At 39.9% G+C, this 12,487-nt stretch overlaps 1 protein-coding gene across 5 annotated transcripts in view; it reads right to left on the reverse strand.

Moving 5' to 3' along the window:
• BEND6 (BEN domain containing 6) overlaps positions 1-12,487 on the reverse strand; it is a 55,832-nt gene that overhangs the window by 34,900 nt on the left and 8,445 nt on the right. The window contains exon 2 of one of the 5 annotated variants that reach the window (XM_032409616.1): positions 3,369-3,506. The exons of 3 other annotated variants lie outside the window; for them this stretch is intronic. The gene's annotated coding sequence lies outside the window, so the exon portion shown is untranslated. Of the gene's footprint in view, positions 1-3,368; positions 4,146-12,487 lie in introns of those variants that run through there. One more of the 5 variants, XM_032409618.1, reaches the window with a different exon arrangement.

A 12,487-nucleotide genomic window follows, 5' to 3' on the forward strand; every position in this document is an offset into this window, starting at 1 on the left:
CAGGCATTTTGGAAAAAAGTTTGGGAGTTCCCCAAAAAGTTAAACATTGAATCATCCTGTAACACATCAATTCTACTCCTAAGTATATACCCAAGAGAAATGAAAACATATATCCATGCAAAAACTTGTAGACAAATGTGCATAGTTATATTATTCATAATAGCTAAAATGTAGAAAATCCCAAATGTCTATCAACTCATGAAGAGATAAATAAAATGTAGCATCCTTAGAGTGAAATATCATTCAGCAATGAGAAATAAAGTTCTGGTACATGTTAAAACATGTATGAGCTTTGGAAATATGCTAAGTGGAAGACACCAGTCACAAAAGATCACACATTATGTGATTCCATTTATATGAAATGTCAAAAATAGAGACAGAAAATTTATAGAGACAGAAAATAGATTGGTGGGTTCTTAGGGGTAAGAGATTGTGGGGGTGGGGAGTAGGTATGATTGCTAATGCATATAAGAATGTCCTTTCATTTAGAGAGAACAAAAATGTTTCTTAAAAAGTGGATTGTGGTGATGGTTGCACAACTCTGTGAATATACAAAAAATATTGAATTATACACTTCAAATGGGTGAATTGCATGGTATGTGCATAATATTTCAATAAAGCTATTTAAAAAAAGATGTAGTAAGTTCAAATGTTTTCTGCAAAGTACCTGCTGATAAATAATAGAATGAATAACAGTAGGCTTTAAACACCTTATATTTTCACAAGTTTTGTAAATTTGTCCGACTAAACGCTTTTCTGCTCCACACACATTTTTACCACCATCGGTTGTAACACATCTTAGTAGATTCCACTTCAGGTTGTATTGAATCATTGTTTTCTCAACTCCTTTGAAAATACTGTCTCCTGTAGTTGTTTCACAAAGACTATAGAGGCTAATTTGTCAGTCACTCTAAACTCAGCAATTACTCCCAAATAAACAAGAACAACTGAGTGGTATCAGTAGCATCTGTTGACTCATCAAGCACCAAGAAAAACTCAAAGTCATTTGCCCTGTTTTTAAATTGATTATTATGTTGTTCCTGATGTTCTCAGTTCTTTGAGCAACTGCTTTTGCTGAAAGTCTAATGATCTTAAGTAAGTTTATTTTTTTTCCAGGTCCATGTCTTTAGCTACTGCAATCAAGCATGATTTAATTAACTCACTATCTGTTAATGGTTTTCCTTGTGTGGCTAACAAATGAACCACTCAGAAACTTATTTCAGATGCAGACTCACTTTCATTTCATTTCATTTTGTTTTGTTTCATTTGTTTGTTTAGTAAGCTCTGCACCCAATGTGGGGCCTGAACTCATGACCCCAAGACCAAAAGTCGCATGCTCCACTGACTGAGCCAGCCAGGCACCTCCATTTCTTATTTTTGTGAAGAAATTCTACTGGGACGAGATATTTCATTTTGCTTTATTTATTTATTTATTTATTTATTTATTTATTTATTTTTATAGTTGCTGTCCTGTGAATTGGAAATATTGTGATGAGTGCTTAGTTTGGTAATATTGACACATATCATGTTCTTTGAGCACACTTACGGTATCACTGGATCATAAACACAAGGCTTTGCCACCTGATTTGATAACAAAATAAGCCTGTGGCTTTAAAAGCATGAAATACAGTTTTCTCTTTTTTTTGTTTTTTGACATGATTGGCATGCACCAGTAATAAAAAAATAAAATAAAATGCCACAATGTGATAATATGCATGACACTGAAACACTGTGAAGTTATCGTAACTGCATTACTGTGATTTGTGGGGCCCTGAGCAGCAGTACAAAGTGATAAGATTGCCTCATACGGTTTCTGTCACAACTACTCAAGTCTGCCCTCATAGCATGAAAGCAGCCATAACAAGATGCAAAAACCTAAGTGTGGGTATGTTCCACTAAAACTATTTATGGACACTGAAACTTTAATTTTACAAAATTTTCACATATCATGGCATGTTGTTCTTATATTGATTTTTTTCGACTATTTAAAAATGTAAAGAACATTCTTAGCTTGCATGCTGCATAAAAACAGGTGGCAGGCAGATGAGCAGTAGTTTGCTGAACCCCATGGGGGCTCAGTTATCATACTTAAATGGAGTTTAAACCGTATCATCTGCTTTCTTTTTGTTCATCTTCATTTCTTTTCCTGCAGAGCAAGCCAGCTGCTTTAACTTCTTTTGCCTCAGTGCCTTACTTCACTGTACATTACTACTAATAAATTAAGAACAGTACTTGAGAGACATAATATACAGCAGGTAAGATCCTACAGCAAATTATTATTATTTGATAAAGTTGAATTTTGCCAGATTTAACTGATAGGGACCTGTTAAGTATCATTTAGTGATGGTGACAGATGCCAGACTCCTAGGTCACTGGGGTTGAGGATAACCCCAGGGGTGGAGGGAAGGGAATAGGGAGTTATTGTTTAATGGGTATAGAGTTTCGGTTTTGCAAGATGAAAACGGTTCTGGAGATTGATGGTGGTGATGGTCGCACAACAATGTGAATATACTTAATGGCCCTGAATTATACACCTTAAAATGGTTAAGATGGTAAATTTTATGTTATGTGTTTTTACCACAATAAGAAAATTGGAGAGGGGCGCCTGGGTGGCTCAGTCGTTAAGCGTCTGCCTTCGGCTCAGGTCATGATCCCAGGGTCCTGGGATCGAGCCCCGCATCGGGCTCCCTGCTCAGCGGGGAGCCTGCTTCTCCCTCTCCCACTCCCCCTGCTTGTGTTCCCTCTCTCACTGTGTCTCTCTCTGTCAAATAAAAAAAATCTTTAAAAAAAAAAAGAAAAAGAAAATTGGAGAAAATTAGTTTATAAAAATGTTGTTTTTGTAATATCCCTACCTGTACTAAAATCTTAGTTACAGAGCAAATATCAAGTTTCTTCAAAAACACACAATTCTTTCAAGACTGACCAGCAGGGACATATCTAACCTCTTTTAGAATGACTACTTTTCAGTAGACTTCAGGCCAATATTCTGTTAAAACATCCACAAACAGATGATTCAATGTTTATACTACCTGCTAATTAACAAATTCAGAAAGGATGTTGTGAACTTGGTAATGTATTAAATACTCCTCTTAGTTCCTAATAGTAGAAAATTCACCATGTAGTTATCATCCCCTCTTCATTTTTTGCTAGCAGACAGCGTTTCATTAATTCCCAAGGTAGTACTTGTAGGATGTGAAATTAAACATAAACACAGCCATGAGAACACCCATGATATGTGTTTGGTTGGATAATATAAGTCAGCGGCTTTCAACCATTTTTTGGCAGTTCACAGCGAAAAATACAGTTTACATTTTGATCCAGGAAATACACACACAAAACTAAAACAAAACTTCATGAAACATTCTTACCCTTACTACATGTGATGCACTCTCTCAGTTTCTCTGTTGCTCCTGACCTGGCAAGGTGCTAAATGACCCAGCTTTTGTCTTATCTGCAGTTAGGGTGACCGGTTTACTTTCATCTTGATATATTCAGGAAGAAGACTTCTATAGCAGAGAGGTATTAGCACAGAAATCAGAGGCTGGGAATGGTGGAAGACAATCTTTACCTGTTCCACAATGTCATTTATCTCCACCAGTTGTCTACGAAAAGCCTGTAGCCATGTGTGGAATTGTCTGAAAGCTTGCACAAGAAAGTATATGCAAAACTTAAAGAGACTCTGGACGAGTTTTCCTGTGGTTCTAGGGCCTCCAAAATATTTTCTAAGAAATACCAGTTTTTGTGAGTAGTTTTTCCTTGGCTATTTTTCTGTTACCATCTTCCCTGCACCCCCACCAACCCTCGGTATTGATGCGACTTTTCCCCATTTATCAGAAACACAGATGCCAAGTTAAACATAAAGAAAAATAAGAATCAATTAAAAGTTCTATTTTAGAATAACTATAAGTCATGTAAATCATCTTCCATTTCATATTTTCTTGATTAATGCAGGACATTCTATTCATCTTGAAAGTTGAGGGCAAGATGAGATCATTATGCTTTTTGCTTTAAGTAATTGTACTCTAGAACATTAAATTTTAGACCAACTTCTAAAATTCACGAAATGTAATAGTTCTGATGCAAGAATCAATGACTACGCATTAAAAATGAGGAGTGAATCAACTTTTGAATATTAATTTATCATATCAATTATAACATGAAAGGAGAAACCAATTTCTCTTTGAAATATCTGCCCCATTATACCCTATATTAATATATATTAATGAAATAGTTGGTTACCATTTAGATAGTCTCTATTATTTTTGTACCTTTATAGTCTCAAAAGCTGAGGTCTAAACATAATGTGCTGAGTCACATATTTCAGATAATTTACTTAATAAATCACCTTAAGTGGTTTGCCCCCTCATCTACTACCAATAATTTTCTCACTCTAATTTTCTTTCATACCATGTTAAAGCAACATAAAGCAAAATAAAAAAAAAGCAATGATCAGCTACATTTCACATTTTTTTATTAAGTTATTTCTCTACCTCCTATATATAGGTCATTAGAAAAATACATTCATGTGTCTTTATGAGTGACAGTATTTTTCTTCAATAGATTCATAGAATAATGAAGATGGGAGGAAATGTAAGAGACCATCTCCTCTCTGTTACCTGTATTGCCAAGCCTGGGTGTGGGCAGCCATAAGGCAAGTCAGGACTAGGAATTTAGAAAAGGTTGGAGAATGCAAGTATTGATGGAAAAAGGAAGCCCAAGGAAATGGAATGGATCTACTTAATCCAGCTGAAGTCTAGAAAGCTACCTAAAAGCAAGGAAGTATGATAGATGAATACAGTGAGTTCAAAGTGAGGGAGCCAACCTCAAGGTTCAGGAGTGTCAAAGACTGAGAGGAACAGGGAGCTCAGAGGTGGTGGCATTTTGGGACAAGGTTGTGAATTCTTGATTCCATAGTAGAGAAATGGCTCAAACAGCCAAGGGAGGCAGAACCTCAGGCAGATATACCTCCTGTTCACAGAAAGAAGGGGGAGACTAAACTTGTCCTCCTACCAAAGGATTGAAAGCTTAGTGAAATACCTTTTTTTGTTTGTTTTCTTGCTATGTAGGTCACTCGAGAGACTCTTCCAGTCTGAATCTTTTGTGAATATATTAGATGATAAAGCAGGGTCACACAGGACCTAGAATCAATCAAACTGTCCGGATCCCTAACCATAGATCCAATACTTACTAATCACGTAACATTTCTGTCTCTGTTTCCCCATCTGTGAATAATAACAGTACCCCATCATGAGTTGATATCGTAGGTATATTAATAGCATATTCATTATTTTATTTATTTAGTTTATTAATAGTAGTATTTTTATTAGTAACTGAAGGAAAAAGACCCAGATCCCCCTTATACAAGCTTAGATCAAACATGTAGTGTGTGTGTATGTGTGTATGGGGGGGGTGTTTACAAGCAGCAGTGGTGGGGGAGGCATTAAGAAACATAGTTAATTAATCTGGATGCCTATGATGCTATGTTAGACAAACCACAGTCTTATTTAAAAATATAAAGACAAATTATTAGGGCTATCCATTTTTTTAAAAGTAGGCTCATACCAACATGGGGCTTGAACTCAAGACCCTGAAACAAGAGTTGTATGCTCCACCGACTGAGCCAGCCAGGCACCCCAAGAGCTATCTTTTTTAGGAAAGACAGTCAGATGGTCTCTAACAGAGGCCTTTTTCCAAAGTGGGACTCTGCTTAGCCCCCCCAAACTTGTTTAGCTTCCTGGAGGTGCTGACTTGAATTTACCCAAGTGATAGTGATGGGGCAATGAAATAATAAGAATGGATCTATAATTTTTCAACAAAAGAAGTCTTGCTGCATTGAAGGATAGAGGAAGTGGTCTAGGCAAATCCTTCATAGGCTAAAAGGGAGGAGCAGATCCCTCGTGTGCTGGGAAACAGTTGATATACTGCTGGAGTGTCTGGTTGGCCCTCATTCATCTGGTTTGGGTTAGTCTAAGGACAGTCAGAAGAGAGATAGGGTAGCTGCCCAGCAAACCTAACTGGGAGGAATTCCTTTAGGGGTGAGGCTACAGTGGGCAGGGAGGCAGTGTAAATGAAAAGCATGCAACAGAAACTGTATGGTTTTTGAAGTGCTGGAGAATCGTGATGGCATTTGCCATCTTGGGGGAAATTCTATATCTCTAAGCCTCAAGGTCCTTATCTATAAAGAGATGAGTAATACTTACCCATGGTTGCTGTGAGGATTAAATGAGTAAATGTATGTAAAAACATTTAGCAGAAACTTAGCAGAGAATAGATACTCAGCAAGTGTTAGCTACTACTAAAACAACTTGGTAGTCCACCCCAGGATAATCATTCAGTAACGAGGAAGCTCAGGACATGGTGTCCCATGCTGTTTGACTGAGAGAGAGAGAGAGGTGGATAAGATTATACCAACCAACTCCCAGGGTGCTGCTGCTGGTGCCCCTTAATCTAGGCACTAAGACCCAGACTTCAACAGCTCGCAGGTGGCAGACCGCCAGGGGTCTGGTACACTACTCGCAGTCCTACCGTGTCTTCTCAAGGCGGATTCCTGCCTCATTTCAAATGGCCACAAAATGAAATTGTGCAAAGAATGGTGCTCACTAGAGCGAAGAGTCTGAGCCACTCAATAAATGGTGTCAGTGCAAAGTTGGTCTCTGTGTGGAACGCATGAATGTTGTGCCACTAAACCCTTCATAGGCTAGAGGGTCAGAAGGGAACTTGGAGGAAATAGAACCAGCCAAACCGAGAGATCAGAACACCCCTGGAAACTGGGCCTGCCCACTGGAGTGAGAAAGTCACATGATGAAATAATAAGCCTCATGATGTGGCAGAATGGGATCACAGTGATAAGACAATGAGATCCAATGTTCTGAAAATATGGTGGTGCGGTGGAGTCAAGGTTCATAAGTATGGCAAGTGTGGGAAGCTAGAGATACAGGTGGATGGAGCTGAGCACTTGGCATGGACAGGAGGTCTTCCATACCAAATAAAGGAATTATCCTGGTGGGATTGAGGGCCCCAGTTACCAAGTCTCCATAGAAGGATGAATGGTGAAAAGCTTCATAGACTGTGGCTTGAGGCAGGATTTAGGAAAAGTAATTGCTACATTTGCCAGGATGTCTAGGAGTAGCTTTGGGGAGCCTGATATTAAGTCCTTCTGCCTTTCTTTTAAGCCTTAAGACTATGGAGTCCTTGCAGACTCTGAGCTCAAGACCAAATTTTAGTACCAGTGTTTTTGGCTCAGAATGGGTTTATGCATCCAAATATCTAGATATAAATTGGGATGCTTAACTGGTCTGAAGGTAGCTCAGGAATCAAGTTAGCCCTTCCCATGACAGCAGTCTGTGGAAGTGGTCCTAGATAGTTAACACAGTCTTCCTTTTCAGGGTTAGAACAGTATCTCAATGAGAGTTAACCTTAGGGAACTCATTTTTCTCTTTCCTAATCTGTTCAAAGTTGCAAGAGGACAGGAAACTCACAGCACATCATCTCCAGTTAGTCTCAGGGTGGGCAGCATTTGCCTGCATTTGGGAGATGTCCCAGAACTTTTATATATTAGAGTTGAGAAATTCCTCTGCTCATGCTAAGACTCTTCTCCCAGTCTCAAGGAGGTACCTAGGTGATGCTAATGTTGATGGACTGAGAGAAGCATTTGATACTGCAGAAGCCTTGGAATCTCTTTGGATCTGTATGGTTCTGATAATTCTCTCTCTCCCTCTCCCTCTCTCCCCCTTGCTTCTTCCCTTCCTTCCTCTCTATTTTGTTTTTTTAAGATTTTATTTGTTTGCCAGAGAGAGAGAGAGAGAGAGAGAGAGAGAGAGAACAAGTGGGGGGAGGGGCAGCAGGTAGAGGGAGAAGCAGGCTCTCCGCTGAGCAAGGAGCCCAGTGCGGGACCCCATCCCAGGACCCTGGCATCATGACCTGAGCTGAAGGCAGACGCTTAACTAACTGAGCCACCCAGGCATCCCTCTCTTTTGTTCTTAATAACTCTTTAAGAACTTGACGAAAACTATGGACCATGGTCCCCAAAAGAGACCCACATTTTTATATATAATTTCAGGATCCTAGAAGTCCATTCATTAATTCCAAGTCCATTAATTCCAGAACTCCTGCAGCAGATAGGACAGCAAGAACAGGCTTTAGGTTTTGGGTTTTCTTCATTGAAATACAAACTCCACTATATTCAAATTTAGTGTGTTTGCTGTTTGTTTCCCTATTTTACCCCAAAAACTTTTTGGGGTTAACAAAGACATTTTAAGATATACTTTTCTTTCTGTTATAGATCCACAGGATGTCATTACATTGGGATAATTTCAATAACCTTTGGAATAGTGTGTTACTGAAACATTTTTTTACTAATCATCAGTTACTCATTAAGTTCTCTGTTCTTGTTACCTCTGCTGTCTTAGCGACATTATTCTTTCAGGCTATCAGCATGCTAATGAATTAGCATATAAATCTATTGGCAGAAAATATTTAATGTAAAAGTGCTACAAAAAATTATAAGAAATGGAGGAAATTTAGCTATTAGATGTTGCTGTCATTTCATTAACACAATTTGGAATTTCATTCACAAACATTAGTCAAGATTTTATTCATCTCATATTTACTATGCAACTATAAACTTCTTACCCTACTTTTTTTCTTTTTTCACTTGAGAATGTATAAATGCTTGTAACCCTTACGTTGGAACTGGAAGGCATTAACTTCAGCTTTCAAACTTGCTTTGTAAATTGCCCCCACTTAGAAATGGTAGAAATATTTTACACTGTCTGAATGATAATGAGCAATGCTGCTCAGTGATTTATAACTCTAAGAGCTTTATAATTTGATTTATGAACAGCTCTCAAATTTTCCATTAGCAGTTCATACAACTATGAGTAAATTTTCTGGCCAAATGACTCAGTATTTTGCTGCATGACTAATCCCACACTCAATATTAGAAATTATATAAATGAATTCTATTTGCTAGTGGATAATAAATGATTACTTTCCAAAAACTGTCTGCAAAGCTTTATAGGATAGATGAATTCAATTATACTGACATTTTTTTAAACTCTCAGACTCAGTAGACTTTTTTGAGAAGCCTGTAATGTTCACAAAAAAGAACATTCCCCCCACCCCAACAATATTATTCGGGATTCTGCAACCCATAGGACAACAAATCCTAATTAGGCTCTAAAATTTCTAAAATGTTACAAGAACAATTTGGAACAATTCACTTGAGATTGCCTCCAACATTACATTAGACGATGTAATTTCTTCTAGATGATGCAGCTCCTTTACCTTTCAATACAAGAACCCATGCTTTGTTGGCACAGGTCTTGGTCTCAGATTGTTATGAAAAATGATTTGGGAATACATAGGCCATACAACACGTTTCTTCAGATGCCTCTCAATTTTCCTTTTATGCCACTTAAATTCTGAGAGTAGAAAACTTTACCTAGGAACAAGTAGGTTACCAGTCCAAACTCAGTATGACTTATTTCTAAAAATTTGTTGCTAGAGCCATTCTTACCTAAACTTTTTGCTTTCAAGAGGGTAATATTTCAATGTAATTACATTGTGTGATTACCAGCTGGGTAATATACTCACTTCCATTTAGGTTTGTAATAAAAGCTTACAGATAATCTGGGCTCCATTCCAAGGTATTCTTTATCTTTCCCTAAAAATCTTTCCTCTAGTCTGAGTGTTAGTAGCTAGGGTTAGTGGGGAGGAGACCATGGGCAGGGAGTCATCCTAACTAGTCTGGGTCAGTGTTAACTGAGGAGTCAAAAGCAGCGAAGAGCAGAAAGAGCCCATCTGGGGGACTACAGATATGTTAAACAGCTAAACCATAAATGCCCAGAAGAATACCCCTTCTCCCCTTTCTTTAACTCTTAATTTCTCTCCCACTGCTGGTTCCATTTCTCAAGTTCCCTGGAAACTTGCTTACGTACCCCATCCTGATAAAAAAAAAAATTAAAAAAGCCATTACTTAGGCTTTAATCATGATTCTACTCATCCTTTTTAGATGAATTATCTTTTAGAGCTAGAATTTAACTTTTACAGTTAAATTTCTCCAAAGTTTGTGGACAGAGGCTCTCTCCTGTTTTCACCTCCTACTCCCTCTTCAATCCGTTAACGACTGGTTTTAGCCTCTCCCACTAGGATGAATCAGTTCTCTGGAAGGTTTGCAGAGGTCTCCTAGTCACCAATCCTCAGTCCTCACACGCCTTAACCTCCCATTTGTGCGTCTGTTCTAGAAAGCCACTAAATTGGAACACTTCCTATTTGGGCTTCCACAGACTTGCTTTCTGCTGTCCTTCTCCAGTCCACAAATGGAAGTCATCTCCAAAGTTCTGATTCCAATTCTTTCTATAGTTTCTCTCCCTTAGTCATTTTGTCCATATCCATGACCTCAACTATAATTCATGTTGATGACTCCCAGTCTGTCTCTGGTTCTAACCTCTCCACCCATGTTTCCATGTGCTTGCTGGATAATTTCACATGGATATCCTTCCAATACCTCTACCTCAATGGATGTAAGACTCAGTTTGTCATCTTTTCCTTCAGAACTGTCCTTCCACCCTAGCTCAAAACTTGAGTCATCTTCATTTCTTCCCTTTTTCTCAGTTGGCCCATACACAGATTAGGATGGAGGCTTCTTTTCTTTCTGACCCATAAATTAGGAATTTGTGCCACAACTTCCTATCTCTAGAGAAATACTGCAGAGCTTCTTTCTTTTTATTAAAACCCCTTACTCACTCTTATTTTGGCAGGTGAATAACTCAGTGATGGGGGAAATCAGGGAGGGCCTTCCAGCCACTAGTGGGCAGGGCTGATGTCTGAAAGTCCCCTTCTCACATATGGTCCTGTTCTTGCTCAGTCATACTGCAAGCCTCATGGGTGGGAGAGTGTCAGGCTATTTTTGGCTTCTGGTCTCCAGGTAAGAAGTAGTATCCTGGTGCCCTAGTGTTGGGAAGGCCTGTAGTTCTTCAGCTGTGACTGGGTGGGTACACAGAGTTAGGGGAAAAGGAATAAGATGTCCCATTTTGGCCTTGGATCTAAGCCATGTTCTTCAACCTGAATTTACCCTGAGTAAAGTTACTATTTTAATTTCCTTTTGGTTCCTTATGTGCATTTTCAATTTGGTTGAGAATCCAAAGGGAAGAAGGGCTGCATGATGGATCATCTTCTACATACTTGATACCAAACACTCTTAGCCATTTTTATCAACTCATTTGTTTTCCCTTGGGTGACAGTGCTAACTCACTAGCATAAAAAGTCAAAAAATTATCTATACTTTTCCATCTTGGTTGTTCATTTCTTCGTATGAAACATTTGATCAAGGACCTTCCTCCTCCATTCCTACTGCCAAACCTTAATTTTTTGTGACTTTGATATAATGTCAATTATTTTTTGTAATGAAAACCTAGCAGAAAGAAAATATATGAATTCTACTAAATTAACTTCCAAAAAGGATTGATTGGCTGATTTAATATTTATTAAATTCCACAATGCATTAGCATCACATAAACACACAGAAAGAAGCAATTAATAACAGGCGGAGCAAGATGGCAGAGGAGTAGGAGACCAGGATTTCATCTCCTCTCAGGAATTCAGCTGGATAGGGATCAAACCATTCTGAACACCTATGAACTCAACAGGAGATCAAAGAAAAGAAGAGCAACAACTCTCTGAACAGAAAAGCGACCACTTTCTGGAAGGTAGGATGTGCGGAGAAGTGAATCCGAGGCGATGTTCGGGAGGATAGACTATGGGGGAGGGGCCTCCGTCGGCCGCTTCTGGCAAGTGATAGAGCCGCGGAGCACAAAATTGGAACTTTTAGAAGTCTGCTCCGCTGAGGGACGTCACTCTGGTGGCTAAGTGGGGGGTGGAACCCTCGCGGGACAGTGTGGTCTCAGGACCCTCGGGGTCACAGAAAGTCCAGGGGTGCCTGAGTGCGGCAGAGCTCCCAGGTATCGGAGCAGGGAAGCCGGCTGCAGAGACAGAGCCCAGGCGCGGGCTCTCAGCTCGGGGTTGCCATAAACCGTGATCCGCGGCACAGTCGGGCCACTGCTCCTCCAGCAGGGACCCAACAAGCGGCAGACACTGGGAGACTCACCTTCTTCCCCCAGGAGGAGAGGTGCGGGAGCGCACCGCAGGGATCTGCTGGGTTTGGAGACTCCACACAGGGTCGGGTGCCAGAGGTAGAAACGCGCGGTCACAGGCCGGGTGAGCACGGAGTGCGGCCGGAGACCGGGGAGACGGGAGTGACTGACTGCTTTTCTCTGGGGGCTCACTGAGGAGCGGGGCCCGAGTTCTCGGCTCCTCCCAGTCGGAGATTGGGAGGCCGCCATTTTCACTCTCCGCCTCCAAAGCTGTACGGAAAGCTTGCAGGGAACAAAAGCTCTGGAGAGCAAACCGAGCAGATTACTTAGCCTGGACTGGGCAAGGGCGGGGCAATTCCGCCTCCGGCAAAGACTTTTGGAAACCACGGCAACAG

Source organism: Phoca vitulina, unplaced genomic scaffold (genome assembly GCF_004348235.1).
Source record: "Phoca vitulina isolate PV1807 unplaced genomic scaffold, GSC_HSeal_1.0 scaffold11, whole genome shotgun sequence".
Taxonomy (NCBI): Eukaryota; Metazoa; Chordata; class Mammalia; order Carnivora; family Phocidae; genus Phoca; species Phoca vitulina.